The sequence below is a fragment of the Macaca thibetana genome, chromosome 9 (assembly GCF_024542745.1).
Source record: "Macaca thibetana thibetana isolate TM-01 chromosome 9, ASM2454274v1, whole genome shotgun sequence".
Classification (NCBI taxonomy): Eukaryota; Metazoa; Chordata; class Mammalia; order Primates; family Cercopithecidae; genus Macaca; species Macaca thibetana.
Genome location: NC_065586.1, coordinates 22,507,633 through 22,525,010, shown reverse-complemented (window position 1 = coordinate 22,525,010; position 17,378 = coordinate 22,507,633). Strand labels below are relative to the sequence as shown.

Below are 17,378 nucleotides of genomic sequence, written 5' to 3'. Positions count from 1 at the left end.
CAGTGGGTGCTAGTCCAGACATTTTTTGTGTTTCTTGGTGGTGATGGGCCTGTCTGCTTCATGAAAGAACCACAAGCTAGAAAAATATTCTTGGAGGAGAGTCCTAGACCACCTGTGTGTGTGTGTGTGTGTGTGTGTGTGTGTGTGTTGTGTGTGCATGTGTGTGTATGTATGTATTTTCCAAGTAAATCAGAAAATTCAGGCAATTAATAGTGAAAACTGCCTTCTCAGTAACCTTTTCTTCAAGTCTTAACATAAATGACATTTCTTCGAGAGGACCCCCTAGATCTGGTTGTACCCCTCTGCCTCCCAGCATCCTGTGTCCTCTTACGATGCCCGTAATGATTCGCACAGCCTCGGAGCTCCATGTGGCCCATGTGGCAGGACCCAGGTGGGCAGTCTTGTTTATCACGGTGCCAGGCATCAGGCTGCTGCCTTCCAGCGGCCCACCCTAGGAGTGTGGTTCTGAGGATGCAGTGAGACGGTTTAGGCAAACTCCTCAGAGCAATGGCTGACCAGAGCAAGTCATTAATAAGTGCCAGCTCTTAGTAAAAATTCATCAGGTGTACTGTCTCCACCCAGAAGAGACTAGTAGTTAAGGTTTACCAGGTCTTTCTTCCCCCTTCTTTCTCTGCGTTGTTATTTACTCATATTTCTTTCTATAATGGTTTATTGCCAAAGGCATTCAATAGTATGTTGAATTAACCATTTCTATAATATTTTAGACTAATATTAGTGTGTGCGTATATATAAATATGTGTAAAGGTATATATATGTGTGCACGTGGGTGTGTGAATTATATGTATATAATATATGTTTGCTTTCCCTGGCTTTGCACTAAGAAACATGAGGATTTACCACAGTGTCTCTTGGGTACTCAGTGAAGGGAAAGGCATTCACATCATAGCCAGTAGTTACTGGATGCCCGATGGGATGATGCCAATATGATGACTGCTTCTCTGCTCTGCTCTTCTCTGAGCCAATTTATTCCAGGAACTTTGTGCTCACTGCAGCTGTGACTATACTTGCAAGCAAATTATAGTTTCTAGTGTCACATTTATATTTGCTGTTTTTTAAAAAAAGCTAGAATTATGTTACTGTCCTTAGCAGGAATTTTTAGTGGAAGGAGATAATCAAGTGTTTGTATTGATTAATATCAATTGGTTGTAATACGTGAAAAGTCCACAGTATTTTTAAATATTTCTAGGGTGTGTGGTGAACTGTTTTTGAATACTATGGAGAAATATAAAAGTGAGTTTTTACTAAATTAGCTTTAAAATTATGTAAACAACATATTATGGAAAATGCAGAAGATATGGGTGAGAAAAAATTTTTGAAATTACTGTTAATTGCACTGTTAGTCCCTGGAATATATTTTGATACTCTGTACATATGCAATAAATAATTGCCGAGTAAGAGGACAAATAAATGAACCCATGTCTTTGTAGTGAACACCCCATAGAAGTAAGGTCACAGCTGTTTACATATGGAAGAAGTTTGTCAGTCAGGTAGACCTTAAAGAGTGTGTTTGCTGTCATACTGTTTTGTTTTTGTTTTTTGCCCAGGCTGGAGTACAGTGATGCCATAACAGCTCACTGCAGCCTCAACTTCCTGGCTCAAGCGATCCTCCTCCCTCAGCCTCGCGGATAGCTGGGACTACAGGGGTGCACCCCACGCCTGACTAATTTTTTTAGTTTTTGTAGAGATGGGATTTCACCATGTTGCCCAGGCAGGTCTCAAACTTCTGGGTTCAAGTGATCCTCCTGCATTGGCCTCCCAAAGTTCTGGGATTACAGGCTTGAGCCACAACACCTGGCCTGTCATACTTAGTTGTCAGAGTGAGTTGTAAATTACATGTGGTATGATTAAGACTGCAGTTAACGGAAGCAGTAAGAAACACAATAGGTCATGGTAGCCCGGGACTCTAATTTATGTATGGATCATGCTGAGGTCCCATAATGTCTAGATGAAGTGCTCTGCTTCTAGTGACTGGCCCAGCCTGGCTTTCTGTATTCATGGTCAGCTTGTGAACTGACAGGTCATAGTCATTCATTTTCACTGAGATTCTGCAAATAAACAAATATGCAGACTAGAAATCAGAAAGCCATTCATATTTTTTGCTAGCAAAAAATGTTTGATAAAAAAGTGATTGCACAAAGTCTTCCAAGCTCCACTGCCCCAGTGACTGTGGAACTTGGCAAGTTGCAGACCATCTGTATCCTGCATCCATGGTGTCCTCTGAGTGTGCATGGCCTCTCCAGTGGGCACGTCCACAATAAACCCAGTGTCCATAGCCTCAACTGCTTTACCTACAGGGTTTGTTGTCTTGACTCAGTGGAGAGGACTTAGTGGGGACGAGTGCTGCTTTTCCTTTCTTTCATAGCTTGGTTTTTGCTTCTGACAGTTGTGTTGTTTTGTGTGTGTGTGTGTGTTTTTGTTTTTGTTTTTTTTTTCATTTATACATAGTCATGTGTTGCTTAATGATAGGGATGTGTTCTGAGAAATGTGTTGTTAGGCGATTTTGTCGTTGCGTGAACATCACAGAGTATATTCACATGAACCTAGGTGGTGTTACCTGCCACACACCTATAATCTTATCGCACCACGGTCGTGTGTAGGTGGTGTCCTTGACTGCAGTGTCGTTATGCGGCTCATAACTCTACATACCTTTCCTCCTTTCCTTTTTTGATCTTCAGTCTCTCCTAATTTCCTTTTTACTCATTCTCTTTGTGAGCCAAAAATCTCCCCTCATTATAGTTGCAAAGCATATGGCTAGTACTGTCACACTTCCCTATCAAAGGATTTCAGAGCCACATTATTTTTGAAGCAAAGTGAAACTTGAATGTAGTGTTCTTAGTCCCCAGAGCTCTTGAAAGCTCCACAGACATGTTCAAATTATCAACTAGCAACAAAGAGTGTTAAAACCAGGAGTGTTTTATTAAAAATGAAATGTATTAAAACAGAAAATTGAGCCAACAGAAGCAAAACATGAAGAAACATTCCCAAAGTTTACTGTTAAAATATCTTATTTGGTACTTTTTCTTTACAAAAACAGCCCAAACCGTGTTTTGCTTGAAGCATCAGGCTTCAAGAGAAGTTAATGTTTCTTACATGAATTCCCATTTGTGTTTAATGTCTACTGTTGCTAGTAGACTGTGTATTGCAAAGGAACTTATTTTCTAGTATTTTCTGCATTGATCCACATGCATAGTATTTCATTTACATGGTGGGTCATATAGAATTTTGCAGACTAGTTCAGAAAACCAACTTCTATTTATAGCATTGAATTTTCAGGAAAATGCATTCTGAGTTCCAAATAATGAGCTTAGAACTTCACTTTTGAAACACAGCCCAATTGTATGTTGGGAGCTGCCTACCCTGTAAGCCAATGAAGGGTTTTTACTTTGTATGGTATTTAAATATGATCCAGAAGCATCTAGTTCATCTAGCATACCATTAAAAACAAAAACAAAAAAACACTGTGCTACTTAGCCAAGAGAGGTCTTAGTTTTGCTTTGACTTCAGCCCATTGTCTATTTAGTTGGTGATAGTCTGTGATGAAAAGGCCTACTGGGAAACATTGAGAGAATCTTTTAAAATTTTAATGCAGGGAATTTTAAAGACCAATTTTAAAAATACTACTTAGGGTTGGGCGCGGTGGCTCACGCCTGTAATCCTAGCACTTTGGGAGGCCGAGGCAGGCGGATCACGAGGTCAGGAGTTCAAGACCAGCCTGGTCAACATAGTGAAACCCCGTCTCTACTAAAAATACAAAAATTAGCGGGAAGTGGTAGCATGCACCTGTTGTCCCAGCTACTCGGGAGGCTGAGGCAGGTGAATTGCTTGAACCTGGGAGGGGGAGGTTACAGTGAGCCAAGACCATGCCATTGCAGTCCAGCCTGGGTGACAGAGTGAGACTCTGTCTTTGTCTCCCTCTCTGTCTCCCTCTCCCTCTCTCCCCCTTCCTCTCTCTCCCTCCCTCTCCCCCCCTCCCTCTCCCCCCTCCCTCTCCCCCCCCTCCCCCCCCCCCCCTCCCCCCTCCCCCCCCCCCCCCCCCCCCCCCCTCCCCCTCCCCCCCCCCCCCTCCCCCCTCCCCCCTCCCTCCTCCCCCCCTCCCCCCCCCTCTCTCCCCCCCCCCCCCCTCCCTCTCCCCTCCCCCCCCCCCCCCCCCCTCCCTCTCTCCCCTCCCCCCCCCCCCTCCCCCCTCCCCCTCCCCCCTCTCCCCCCTCCCCCTCCCTCTCTCCCCCCCCCCCCTCCCCCCCCCCCCCCCTCCCCCCTCCCCCCCCCCCCCTCCCTCCTCCCCCCCCCCCCCCCCCTCCCTCCCTCTCTCCCCCCCCCCCCCCCCTCCCTCTCCCCTCTCCCCCCCCCCCCTCCCCCCTCCCTCTCTCCCCCCTCCCCCTCCCTCTCTCCCCCCTCCCCCCCCCTCTCTCCCCCCCTCCCCCTCCCCTCTCCCCTCTCCCCCCTCCCCCTCCCTCCTCCCCCCCCTCCCCCTCCCCCTCCCTCTCCCCCCCTCCCCCCCCTCCCCCCCCCCCCCCCCCCCCCACCCCCCCCCCCCCCCCCCCCTCCCCCCTCCCCCCCCCCCCCCCTCTCCCCCCCCTCCCCCCCCCCCCCCCCCCTCCCCCCTCCCCCTCCCCTCTCTCCCCCCTCCCCCCCCCCCCCCTCCCCCCCCCCCCCCCCCCCCTCCCCCTCCCCCTCCCCCTCCCCCTCCCCCTCCCCCTCCCCCTCCCCTCTCCCCCCTCCCCCTCCCTCTCTCCCCCCTCCCCCTCCCTTTCTCCCCCCTCCCCCTCCCTCTCCCTACACACACACACACACACACACACACACACACACAATTACTTAGAAGTTCACTGAAAACTTCAGGATTTTCTGTGGCTAAGAGTCATTTCAATCATGAAAGTATGATTTCTAAAAATTTTTGGAGGAGTTTTAAAATTGTTACAAAGTTTTTTTTCAAAATCCTCTTTTTACAAATATTAGTTTCTGGGAAAAGCTGGAAGACACATTTTCTAGTTAAAAAATAAAGGCAAAGGATTCATTTTCTAAGATAATTTTATAACCTCCCAGATTACTGTCTTGGTGTATAAATGTGTATCTCACGGAATGTGACTTGAGAGGCACGTCATTTGTTAGGTGCTAAATTTGTTTTTAGGATTATCAATTTTATAAGTGATCTTCAGTTTGTTGAAGAATGAGTAAAACCACATAGATGTTACTTTCCCACTTTAATCTTTTGGATGAAAACAACACATTCAAAGCCAAAGGACTCAGAGTAAAATCTTAAGGTATTTGCTACCATAATTTTAATTTGGTATTCATAAAAATTATGTAATATTTCAAAACTAACATGCTCTGTTTGAATATACACATCAAAACTCTGTGGTTGCTTTCTTTTTTCCACTTGAGAAACTAAATTAATTTAAGGCTAGTTAGTGGAATGTAATCGAACACTAGTTATTTTAATTTCCTTGCGACTTGATCAAGGTCTTGCTCGTTTAAGCATCATGTGAAACCATTAGTGCCCACTTTCACCTGGCAAAATAAGGGGTTTTACATGATCATGGCAAATATTCTGAATCTGATGAAGAACTTCTGTGCCAGTCAACACATTATTATTATTTTTACAAAGTTATAGTCTGAGTTGGAAATGTGGGTATTTTTTTCTTTCCATGTTATTTGGTATAGTTATTAATATTAATTGGAAAGTAATTGTTATTAAGCAAGTAGTGAATAGATTCACCTGCCCTTTTTACATGCGCCTCATAGAATGACACTGTCAATGATTAACTTTCTTGCAGAGATGCGGATGTTGGTTGTTCTGATGCTGTATTGGCATATTATTCCTATCAGTATAGGACTATTAAAAACTTTCTACAAATGTAATGGATGGGAAAATGTACGTTTGGGGAGCAAAGGGGTAGTAGGGCTTATCAAATGCAAGTGACTACTTGGTGAACCCTGTTTCAGATGAGGCCTGCAGGGAAAAAAAAAATGTAGGTGCCGGAAACAGTGCAGGGAGAACTTAAGAAGAACCGCACTTGGGGTTTGTGCAGGCTGAAGAAAGCATTTGATGATAAGCCAGCTGCAGGATGTTGACACAGGGGCTCTGTTAGCCTGGGTGTTTGGAATTGCCTTCTGAGTAGAATTTTAGAGCTGTTCCTTGGTTCTACTTAAGGATTTGATAATATCTTTTGGGATTGATAATTTTTCAAAGCAGGCTTCCTAAATTAATGCCTTCCTGCTGCATAAAAAGCTGTTCCTTTGGGAAGTTGGGAAAAGAGCATTGAAAGGTCATGGTTTCTCCCGTGACTTTTATATGAAGGTATGTTTTTCTCCCCCTGTGGTTTAGATGGCCAACATAAAAACTGGTTGATAATCAGTAAGTTATACAATATATTTTAAAGTCATCATAACTCTCAACACTTCTCAGATCTTATTTTGAAATTCATGGTGGAAGAATTTGTGTAATGTATTCTTTTCTGTTTCCCTATGTAATATTGGTAAAAGTGTTTTTGGGAAATAAGGAGAGTAATGAAAGTAGCATCAAAACTTATTGGAGTTAGAGGAGAATAATCAAAATGTGTTGTATTAGATTTTTTTCCTCAAGATAGGTGGCAAGGCAACCTTTCCTTGGTCAAGTTTATTAGAAACCTATCTCAGACATTGTAGAAAATGTTTTATGTTTATATAGCATTCCTGGAAAGCCATCTGAAAATAGTAATCAAAATTAATATATATGGCCTTTGATCTACAGTCCCACTTCTGATAATCTATCCCATAGAACTAAAAGCACTGGTTAGTAAACTTGTGTGTGTGTACACGTATATATGTATATGTATGTGTCTGTGTGTGTGTGTGTATATATGTATATGTCTATGTATATAAATATATTTATAGCATCATTGTGTATTGCATCTAAACATTGGAAACAGGCCAGGTGCAGTGGTCTCACACCTGTAATCCCAGCACTTTGGGAGGCCGAGGTGGGAGGATTGCTTGAGCCCAGGAGTTTGAGACCAGTGTGGGTGACATAGTGAGACCCCATTACTTTGTACTAAAAAAGAAAAAAAAGAGCCAGTGGTGGTGGTGCACCTCTGGAGTCTCAACTACTTGGGAGGCTGAGGCAGGAGGATCTCTTGAGCCCAGGAGGTTGAGGCTGCAGTGAGCCATGATGGTGCCCCTGTACTCCAGCACAGGTGACAGAGTGAGACCCTGTCTCAAAAGAAACACTGGAAACAAAGTGAATGACAGTCAGTAGTGGAACAGCTGAATAAATTATAGTGCATTCACTCTCTGAAGTAATATAATTAAAAGCGAGCTAGACCAGTTGTGTAGGAGGGATCTGTATGACATAGTTTAGGAAAAGGCAAGTTCAGAGAAATACATGTAATGGGATTTCATATTTTTAAAATGCAAAGCATTTCTCTTGTTGCCTTGGTTGTCACACATACGAACCAAGCTGCCCACCTTGGCTTGCGAAAGTTTGAAAGTCACAGGATGGTTAGAAGGAAGAAAGTAAAGTGATGAAGACAGATATCATAAAGCCAATTTTTCGTTTATGTAAAAATGTATGTGTGTGTGTATATGAATGTATTAAATATATGCATAAACATACGTATACAGAAATCAAAATATTGTGGTTATCTTGGGTATTGCTATTAAAATATGTTTTTTTCCTTATTTTTCTCTACTTGAATTTTTTTCAAGGACCCTATGTTTATGTAATGTAAAAGAAAAATAAAACTTTTCATGGAGTGGGGGACAAAAGAACAATGATGTCCAGTTTTCCATTTTGTGTTATTAGTATTCTAATATAAACCCCAAAGTTTTAATGAAATCTGCAAATTCACCCAAATAGAATTCTCACTTTCAAATGTAATATATTTTAAGACCTAGAAGATATTTGTGGCTCTGTAGTAGTACTTCATACCGAAACCATACAGCTAAATGTTTATTTTGTGTTGAAACTCTAAGACATTATTTATTAGCATTAAAAAACAAAAGTAAAACATTTTGAATTGTAGAATTTTTGTTTAAAAGCATGTACATACCAAATAGAAAACAAAGGGCTTAAAGACTAATAGATTTAACCACATAAGAGTGAAAACGTCTTTTATCAATGCTTATCATAAGTAAAATCAAAAGAAAAAATGGAGAAAAATTGGCAAGCATGAAGGCATACTATTGTGTGCGATCAACAAGAAAAAGTAATTCTGTAGAAAATGGAATTTAAAAAAACCATGAAGAGGAAAAACCACAGATAAAAAATATAAATAGCCAGGAAACATGAAAATATGTTCAGTCACAGTAGTAATCCATGTAAATTAAAACAACAGTTACACATTGCTGATGAGAATATAATTTAATAGTCTTTCTGAACAATAGCTTTGTGTGTGTATGTGTGTGTGTGTGTGTGTGTGTGTGTGTGTGTGTATATATATATAGAGAGAGAGAGAGAGAGCGCTTTAGGCATACCCCTGACCTTAGTAATTCTTCCTCTAGGAATTTATTTTGATTTAGCTAATCAGGAACATCGTTTTAGAAGAATGTATATACAGTAATATTTATCATGCAACTCTGTTTATAATGGCCAAAATGAGGGGAAAATTGTAAATGCACAACAGTGAGATTAAATGGTGGTGTAGTTACACAGTTGAGTCCTATGTCATTACAAATCATGTGACTGTGTATTTATGTGGAATATAAATGAAGAATTAATTTGCAAAATTGTATAGTATACTTTCCACTTTTATAAAAAATATTTATAGAACATTGTAGAGAAAAATGTCTAGAAGAATATATATCAAAAACATTTATAGTCAGTGATTTTTATTTTTTTCTCTTCATATTCTTTTAGATTTCTGATATAAGCCCTAAACTTTTAATGAAATATGCTACCTACATACATTTCTCAGTTTACAAATATAATATATAATTTGTTCTTTCTACAATGAACATGTGTTACTTTTATAATTAGAAAAAAAGTTGAATTGGCTTTGTTCATTTATTAAGAAAAAGCCAAACAACCAACCATGTGGAAATTATACCCAAAAGATTTCTCCAAAGTTAGAGAAGAGGAGGATCAAGGTAGTGAACGTTTATTTAGGCTCTAATTGTGTGCCAGTTCTTCGCTTACATTATTTCAACTAAACCTTGATTTACCACCTTAGCAAATATATATCAGATACCTCTTCCTATGTTACAGTCACAACAAAGAGTCCTTCATGCAGAAAAAGAAATAGTCTCAGAGACGTGACCTTTGAGATCACACAGCTAGTTAAGTGGAAAGCCAAGAATTTAAATACAGCTGGAATTGTCAGGATCCTCTCAATTTACTGCTGACACTAAGCTCAAATGACTGATGTACCAGAGGTCACCATACTGTCACTAGGAGTGGCAGAACCCAAAAGAGTGTGCATCTAATTCCAGATTTTTTGATTCATTAATTGCCTCCTCTCTCTCCTCACCCTGTGGCAGCATAGGCCAGACCTTGCAGAGCTGCGTGGGGGCTGCGTTGCTGCATTACCCCATGTAGATGTGTGCTTATCTCTCTCAGCCCAGGCTTAGAGTTTGAGTTAGAGTTTTCTAACTTTCCTCTAGCTTGGCCAGGTGATCAGATTTTGTGGGAAGGGACAATTTATATCATAGTCTTTGGGTGTCTTCACCATTGTGGCGGGGGAGTTTTAATTCCTCGCCCCTGTGGTGTCTCTAAATAAACTGTGCTAGTATGATTTCTCCATTTTCAGGTGAGTGCCCGTGAGTTTTTTCAACCATTCAAGCGGTCATCTGGCTAAAGTTTTCTTTTATATTACTTGACTCAGCAAATAAGCTTTTAAGCTAGCTGAAGAGTATCTTTTTTCTCCCAGATAAACAGTGATGTACCCTGCATATTAAAGGGCAAAGCTGAACACTGAAGGCAAGAACCCTTAATTATGTGCAAAGCGTTTTTAATCGAATCTATTTGGCATACGCATAAATACCAAATTTTGATGTTGTCCTTTGGAAACCTCACAGCACAACATTTCAGAAATCTTCAGCGTTCAGCAGAATCTCCCTGAAGTGTTACACCCAAAACAGAGAGAAAACTCTTGTAATCTTACAAAAGTTTCTTGATTCTATGAATTATATTTGGGATAAGGGAAAAGGAGTTGGAGTGTGGGAAGACAGGTGTAAGTGATGGAAGAATGCAGTCTGGTGGAAGAATGGGGATGCCTAGATTAAACAAATGACGTTTGTAAAAATGAAAATGAAGTGGAATAGGAGTGTACAGAATCTGGCAAATAGTAAGTGATGCAAAATCCTATATCAAAAATAAAGACAGCTTTTCCCCCTCTACTTCCTGCAGTATAAATGGTGGGTATATTTTTGTTTTCTTCTTGTCATTCATTCCTTGCACCCAACTTCTCAGAGTTGGATTTATAATAAATGATCAAGGGTGTTGTTTTGACTGTTAAGAAATTTTAATTTCACAAATTGTGAGATCCATTTTGGTATCCAACTAAATTTTACAGAATTCCTTTCATGTCACAGTCTTGTTCCTCATGTTTCACAGTGTTTGTCTTTGCTTTCCCTACTGAGACTTGTTTTCTAATTTTCAGCCTCTTCTCTCTGGTCCTTCATCCTAGAATTTGCATCCAGTGTTAGTAACTTCTGGCTCAGAAACTGTGAAAATAATATATTCATTTACTGATTGATTCATCCAAACAATAATTGGGTACTCACTACATACCAGGTATCAGGGGAATAAAGAGCAATGAAAAGCAAGTCCCTTGTCCTCAAGGAGCTTAGTTTAACTTAAAAGTGTTCTCCTATTTAAGGCAGGTGAGTGATTCACACCTGTAATCCCAGCACTTTAGGAGGCTGAGGCAGGAGAATCATTTGAGGCCAGGAATTTGAGACCAGCCTGGGCAACAAAGTGAGACAGTGTCTCTACAAAAAAAATTTTTTTTAAACTTAGCCTGGCACAGTGGTGCGTGCCTATAGTCCAGCTACCCAGAAGACTGAGGCAGGAGGATCGCTTGAGCCCAGGAGTTCGAGGCTACAGTGAGCTATGACTGTGCCACTGCACTCCAGCCCGAGCGACAGAACAAGACCTAATCTCTTTAAAAAAAAAAAAAAAAAAAAAAAAAAAAACAGCATCCTCACAGATAGGTATAGACTAGTATATCCAAGTCTGAATTGAAAACAAGATGAATTTGGAGGATAAATGTTGCTTTCATGGGAAAACTCCATCTGATCAATTTTGAGGCACTTGGAGTTAAGTGATTTTTGTCACATTGTGCTTTGCGACTGCAAAGATGAATACATGGTCTAAGTTGAAACATTTCACTCTTTAACAATGTGGATTAACTGAAGGGGTGTTCACTTTTTAAAAATCAGCTTTATTTTTATAACCATTTTAATTTCACAGCAAAACTGAGTGGAAAATATGGAGAGGTTCTGTATAAACTCCCTGTCCCCACAAACACACAACTGCCCTCCTGTTGTCCCACACCAGAGTGACTTGTTTGTTACAATTGATGAACCTACATTGACATGTCGTTATCACCAAGCCTGTAAGTGACCTTAGGGTTTGCTCTTGGTGTTATATGTTCTGCGGGTTTTGACAAATGTTTAATGACAGGTATCCACCATTGTAGTTTCATACACACTTTTTTTTTTGCTTTAAAGTACTGTACATATTCTTGCGTTCTAGAAGTACAATGTATTTAATTGTTGATGTCATGAGTTAGGAGGCTGTACAGATTATTAAAGAAAAATGTAAGGAAAGGCTATATTTGAAGTTAAGGTTAGGTTCTTGGAAAATATTAGCAAGCTGAATCAAGGTATAAATCTCTCTTACCTTTCAGGAACACATCTCATCTTTTGTGCAAAGTGAGATAGGGCTGTGCTTGGTATTTGTTTAACAGGATCCTGTGAGTCATAAAGCACGTGGATCACCTAGATTCTTGCATCTCCTTTCCTGCCTGCCTTTCAGGGGAAAAAAAAAAAATTAGGATTAAGTAAGCGTTTATTTATTTTTTATTTTTTTGAGATGGAGTCTTTGTCACCCAGGCTGGAGTTCAGTGGCATGACCTCAGCTCACTGCAACCTCTGCCTCCTGGGTTCAAGCAATTCTCCTGCCTCAGCCTCCCAAGTAGCTGGGATTACAGGTGCATACTGCCACACCTGGCTGATTTTTTATATTTTAGTAGAAACAGAGTTTGACCATGATGCCCAGGCTGGTCTCGAACTCCTGAGCTCAGGCAGTCCGCCCACCTTGGTCTCCCAAAGTGCTAGGATTACAGGTGTGAGCAACCATGTCCAGCCTCAGTAAGCATTTATAAACACTGACTATGCTCCAGGCACGGTAGCAAGGAGTAGGTGCTGGGGATTTAGGGGCAAATGAGACGGTTTCCATGTCTGCCAGAGGCTCACATCTATCTAGCAAGGCAGAAAGTCCTGGAAACAATCATCAAAGTGTGTGGGGGAGGTTAAGGACACAATGTCTGTACCTTGCAGCCAGGAGGGACCCAGAGCTCTGCTTTGCAAGACAAGTGATAAATGATGTTTAAGCTAAATTAAAGGTAGCCAGCCCTGCCTCAGTCTGAAAACAGCCCTAGGAAGAGATCACTAATAGACCTGCCCTTTAGGCTATTAAAGCATTTTTTTGTTTTGTTTTGTTTGTTTGTTTGTTTGTTTGGTGGGGAGGAGGCAGGGATGGATAGGGGATGGAGTCTTGCTCTGTCGCCCAGGTTAGAGTGCAGTGGCACAATCTTGGCTCACTGCAACTTCCACCTCCCAGGTTCAAGCGAGTCTCCTGCCTCAGCCTCCGGAGTAGCTGGCATTACAGGGGCCCACCACCATGCCCTGCTAATGTTTTTGTATTTTTAGTAGAGACGGGGTTTCGCCATATTGGCCAGGCTGGTCTCAAACTCCTGCTCAGGTGATCCACCCACCTTGGCCTCCCAAAGTGTTAGGATTACAGGCATGAGCCACTGCGCCCGGCCAAATCAAAGCCTTTTGTCTGTAGTCCTCATGGTGCTTGAATCCTTTTGTGGTCAAAAAGACATGTAGTGGTATGTGCTTAGGAAAAGAAAAAAATCACTGTAGACTGGGTAAAGCTAGTTTTTTCCTATGGAATCCAAATGTTAGCCAGAAGGAACCAGGGCTCATTCAGTCCAGCCTCTTCACATTAGGCAGAGGGACCTGAGGCCAGAGGAGTGGTGGTTTGACAAACCAAGGTTACCAGTCCCAGCCTCGGAGCCAAGGCAGACACAAGTTTCTTGGATTCTGGTGGGGGTACGTTCTGCAGCCTTGAGCTGCCCCAAGGGGCCTGGAGATTTGCTTAGGAACCTATGGAGCCCTTATCAGATGTGAAAAGCTCCAGGCTTTGTCATCTGATAGTCATGGAATTAAATATGACCTTGTGACCTCAGGGGAGTTATGTAACTTTTCTCAACTCAGTTTTTTCTTCTATAAAATGGAGACAAAAATTCATATCCACCAGTGGAATTGCTCTGCAGACTTTTTGAGGTCATATATGTAAAACGCCTGTGACATTCCTGGGCTTAGGATAGCTGCTGGAGAGATGTTCTCATTCTCATTCCTATGGGATCTTTTGCTACATAACGACCATATGATCCCAGTGGATTGATGAAATAGATTCGATAAAGATCTAGTCTAAGAAGCTTTACATTTTTTTAAAAAGCAGGTATAGAATAGCTTCTGATTGCAGTTCTTGAATTCACTGTCACCCTGTATTTTGTATGTTTGGTAGTTAAGCCTATTATCCTTCCCGCTTTACTTCTTAATTTATTTGTATCAGTTTAACAGGTAGTATTTTAAGTTCTCAGATTCTTAAAGGTATATAAAACATTAATATACCATGGTCCCTTTCTCCTCCAATACATGTACCTCAAGTGTTAGAGATGGTGGTATTTTGCAAAGTATTTCAATTCTTTCCAGTAATAGCCTTGCTTGTTATCCAAGTATTTCTTCCGTTTCAGTTTATGTCATATTCAACACTTTTACTCTCCTTTTGTAACTGTTAACATTTTCTAGTCAACGGTATTTTTCCAAAATGATTTGTATTGTATGACATTTTGATGCCACATATTCAAAGTAGAGCAAACCTTCAAATGTCTAATTCTGAGAAGATCAACAAAGGAAGTTTTTAGGAAACATTTTCCGTGTGGGGTGAGTAAAGTATTCTTGCATTTTATTCATAGCTGATTGCTTAGAAAAAAATTACACGTTTCTTTTCCTGTCTGTACTTCTGGCGCCACATATTTCTGTAGTAGTGATCTCAGTAGGGTTTCGAGCCTGAAAAAAATAGGTCCTACTTTCTGCATCAAGCTAAAAAGTGATTTCACAATAGCATTAGTTTATATCCAGAAAAAGAACTACTAGATTTGAAATTTAGCAGTGGCACCCATATTAAAAATTGATGGGGTGTTTAATAACAATGTTCTTAACTACTGTCTCTCATTCCATGCCTGGGCAAAATGGGTTTTAGTTTTTCAAGTGGGCAGGCCAGCTATACTTCCTGCCTTTCCAAGTAGTCACATGGATAAGGACATATTTCCAAAATTCAAGCTATGACATCAAGTCTTTGTTTTATTTGGTGAAGTATGTTCTTTTAGAAGACATTTATATCAAGGCTAAAGAATCTTTGGTTTACCATTGTAAAATCTAAATTGGTTTTAGCCTATTTTTTTTCTTGTCAAAGCAGTCTGTCTGTCTTTGCTTTGGAATAGGGAGTTGAAAGGCATCCTTTTGGAGATCCTTCAGGTGAAGAGAAAAATCCCAGATTGCTCTAGGAAGACCTGTTACTGACCCACAACAGTCAAAAATAAAATTGAAGTTCCTTGAAAAGACAAATATTAGTCCCTTGAATATGGAGTCCCTTTTGATAAGGGCTGATGGAAGACTGGTGTTTTGTTCCAAAACATCATTCATTGTCTTAAGTGCTTTGAGGTGATTCCCAGCTGTCTCCCGTGGATGTCCGGAGGTGAAGGCATCCCATTGCAGAGGGAGGAAGAAGTCCTGCATTGCCAACAGAGTTGTCTTCACTAGCTGTCTGGGGCGGTTGGTACTTCTGAGAATGTTTTGTTCCAATTGGAGGCCTGAGTTCTACAAAGTAAGACACAGATATTTGATGTGTCAATCACATTATTAGATGTTGGAGCAGATACAAAGCAAAATAAAATATGGCCCTAGAGCCAAAGTGTACATTAAATACTGAACACTGCTCTTGGCCCTGTTGGGAACCGGGAGAGGCTTCTTCAAGCTCAGGGAGTTTAGAATCTAATTGGCAAATCATTTAGGACTCTATTTTGAAAGTCAGTTTTGAAAGTGACATAGAATAACTCAAACTGACATGATCAGAAAGAGAACTTCAAGTATAAAAAAATCCAGGTGTAGTTCTACCTAGAGTCTTATATAGTTTACCATAGCCTGACTCTTTCTTTTTTCTTTGCTTTTGCTTTTTTTTTTGGAGTTGGAGTCTGGCTCTTGTTACCCAGGCTGGAGTGCAGTGGCACGATCTGTGCTCACTGCAACCTCTGTCTCCCGGGTTTAAGCTATTCTCCTGCCTCAGCCTCCTGAGTAGCTGGGATTACAGGTACCCGCCACCACACCCAGCAAATTTGTTTACTTTTAGTAGAGATGGGGTTTTGCCATGTTGGCCTCGAACTCCTGACTTCAGGTGATCCACCCGCCTCAGCCTCCCAAAGTGCCGGGATTCCAGGTGTGACTCACCGCACCTTTATTTGCACCCTTGTAGCAGCAAGATGGTCTCGGCATCTCCAGCCTTATTGTGTTCACCACTGCGTCCAGCAAGACAGTGTCTCTTCCCTTAACAGTGGAATGAAAGTCTTAGGCCTGACTGTCCCTGCCCCAAATTGGGTCATATGTCTGTCCCTGAAGCAGTTGCCATGTCCAGGGAAATGGAAAGTGCTTATTTTTTAGGCACAGTTCCCCTCTCCCACTTCTGGAGCTGGACTGTGAATTCGAGAGGGGCCGGTGCCCCAGGTGGGGACACAGGACCCTAACCAGAGGGAGCCGAGTAGATGCAGAGGAGCGGGAACAGCCAGTGTCCCTCACATGGAGACAGAACTCATCCACAAGGAAACAACATGAGATGAAACACTTAGGAGTAATTCTGTATTGTTTCATTAAATGTGCCACAAGCGTTGAGAGGAGGATGGCAGCAAGGTCTGGGGTCTTTGAGGCCTTAATGCTCCATGGAGCAGATCGATAGGAACTTTCCCCTTAAGGGTTGGTGGATTCTTGGTTTGATTCCCCCGGGATGCTAATGGGGGAATGCCTGGAGTCAGAATTGATGCCCACTCCAGCGCTTTGCGCCCGTCCAGTGGAACGATGCAACACTACACAACACACCCAGCTCTTAAGGCTGACACAGGAACCCAGAAACTCCATTCTTGCACAAATCACAGATGTACTAAAAAGCCAGGGTATGCTTCAGCAGCAGTCAATAAGTGAATAAGCAAGCGAATTGCGGTACAGATGCACGTCGGAATGTTTTCTAGCCATCCAGTCATATTTACACTTTAATAAATAGTCGTTGAACACCTACTGATTAAAATATTTGGAAGAAGTTTTAAATGAGAAAAGCTGAGCTGCAGAATTGTTTACAGGATGAGTTCAGCCATCTGCAAACAACTTAGAACACAAAAGCCTAGAAGGAAATACATCAAAAAGATACGTGGTTGTCTCTGTTCTTCATACTTACCTGTAATTTTAAGACAAATGAAAAAGACCGCACAGCGGTGAACTGGCTAAATCAAGAGACAGCATTTGAAACATGGGGCGTCAGGCTTGTGCAGAGAAGAAACATAAATTACCATGGTTCTGGAAGGCAGGGCAGCAGTCACAAACAGACCTCCACCTCCTGCCGAGGGCTCCAGCTCTGAAGATCTCATCTCATGCACGGCTACATAGACTGGGATCAGTGCCTGTTACACTGGGCTAAGAGCTTCAGCTTTTCATAAAAATCTTCAGACCTCTGCCTTAGAGATGGTATTTTGCGAAGTGTTTCAGTTGAGTCAAATTGTTATTTTTCCACCCGGTGGTATCCCAGGGCTTCTATTAGTTTACTTTGTGTATGTCCTGTGTCCCCCCTCTTGAGGCACCATTTCCTTTTTACATTTTTGTTTTTAAATTTTAAATTTTCTTTTTTAGAGACAGAGTCTCACTTTGTTGCCCGGGCTGGTCTCAAACTCCTGGCCCCAAGTGGTCCTCTCTCCTTCACCTTTGAAGGTAGGGATTACAGGTGTGAGCCATCCTCCTGGTGCACCGTTTTTTTCAGTCCGCTCATTTCTGCCCCCTGCTTTTTCCTTGAGTAAAGCCCCAGGCCCACTTTTGCCATAGTCTTTTTT

The 17,378-nt window shown here is 41.7% G+C and overlaps 2 protein-coding genes across 4 annotated transcripts in view; one reads left to right on the top strand and one right to left on the bottom strand.

The window, feature by feature from the left end:
• The window catches only part of MSRB2 (methionine sulfoxide reductase B2), a 456,570-nt gene extending 452,556 nt beyond the window's left edge, over positions 1–4,014 (bottom strand). The window contains exon 1 of the mRNA XM_050804072.1: positions 4,011–4,014. The gene's annotated coding sequence lies outside the window, so the exon portion shown is untranslated. The remainder of the gene's footprint in view (positions 1–4,010) is intronic.
• PIP4K2A (phosphatidylinositol-5-phosphate 4-kinase type 2 alpha) overlaps positions 1–17,378 on the top strand; it is a 176,985-nt gene that overhangs the window by 42,365 nt on the left and 117,242 nt on the right. The gene's annotated exons all lie outside the window — the stretch shown is intronic.